We start from the raw sequence: 1,703 nt of genomic DNA on the forward strand, positions 1-1,703 counted from the left end.
TATGTCAAGGATGCCTTACTACTGCAGTATTATCACTTGGTTATTAGAAATATGATCATAGCTTTGTCAAGGAAAAGCTTGATCACGTCTCTAGACGAGATAACATGAGAACCAATGTGGTCTTTAAGTTGGGAAGTACAAAGAACAAGGGGCGATATAAGTTGTTGCTACAACAGGTGTTGTCGTCACCATACACTAAAAGAAAGGATGAGTGTATGCAAGTAGAGATGAGAGATGCAACCTGGATGGTATCCTTTGTCCAACATCTTAAGATTGGAGACATCCTAGAAGATGAAGACAAAGGATGGATACATAAAGCAACTCGGTATACACTCATAGCCAGCCTTTGCCAAAATGTGTTATTGTTGGTACCAGCAATCAGTATCGTTGAGTCGCGTAGCGGAAAAAAATAGCAATAAAAGACTGTTAAGCATGTAGGGGTCAATTCAAAAATGGTTCCATTAATTTTCTTATAAATGTTTTATCGAACAGTTGATGTGCAAAAAATATAAAGAGTGTAGGGAGTAGAAAAATTACATAAATGATTTTTATCCTGGTTCGAATCAAAAGATTCTACATTCAGTCGTTAATCACTATAAATAATGATTAACCTTTTCACTAAAAATAGTTTCACAGTTACCAAATAGTGAATGGAAATTTAGCACAGCAAAATCTTCCTTCGACGAACGAACTAGTAAAGACTTCTTTCGACAAACGAACCGGAAGCAACAGCTTTGTCAAGTTGAGGAGAACCGCTACGACCTTTGACACAAAAAGTGTGAGCTTCTCCTATTCACAAGACTTGACAAGAGTAAACACTATCACTTCAGAACTTCCTCAGACAAATTGTATTCTCAAATGGCATAGATCCCCTTTTCACTCACAGAGAGCTTCCCTTAGGCACAAAGCTCTAATACTCTCAAATGAAAAGTTACCTTCTAAGAGCTGTGGAAAACACTATTTATAGCCTAAGGTTCGTGCAAGGTCAGAAACCGAAAAGACACATTACAACTGCCAGTGATAATCGATTATTGTAAGTGATAATTGATTATCTACGAGACTTGGAATAGTTAGGATATTTAACTCTTCAATTGATCGGCTCTAGTTCTTCACCTCCTTCTACCGTTCAATGATAACAGTTGAAAAACAGTTATTTTTATACTTAATTTTGACATCAAAAACAACCTTTATAATTTAGAAACTAGCTTGGAATCATGCTTTTGCTTATGTTTTGGAAATAAGAGAGTTTGATGGGTTTTATGCTTGGTTTTCCTTGTTTTTGCAGGAATTGAGATAATATAGATGAAAGAAGTTAAAGTATTAAGGAGTTGGACTCAAGAAAGGAAGTGAAAGTGGTGAAAAGAAGAGTCGCAGCCATTGTTGAGCGCCAATTTTACCGCTGAGCGGCACTCTGAAGTCCCGCAGTCACCGCTAAGGGCCAATACTGCAGGTGAACGTCAATTCTGAAGACCCACACTTACCGCTGAGTGGCAAAACTGTGAATTAAGGCTTGGGCCTATTTTTTGTAATCCTTAGGAAAACTATACAAGGTTTTAGTCGAATTAAGGTTAGTATCTTTGGACAGAAAGAGGCAAAATCACACTTTCTTCACCCCCTGGAGGAGGATTTTGGCTGCTCAAGGTCTAATCTTCAACTTCTAGGGTTCTATCTTTCAGTCTTTCATTGTTTTTCATCGAGTTTCA

Source organism: Vigna umbellata, chromosome 11 (assembly GCF_029865625.1).
Source record: "Vigna umbellata cultivar VRB3 chromosome 11, Vumbellata_1.0, whole genome shotgun sequence".
Classification (NCBI taxonomy): domain Eukaryota; kingdom Viridiplantae; phylum Streptophyta; class Magnoliopsida; order Fabales; family Fabaceae; genus Vigna; species Vigna umbellata.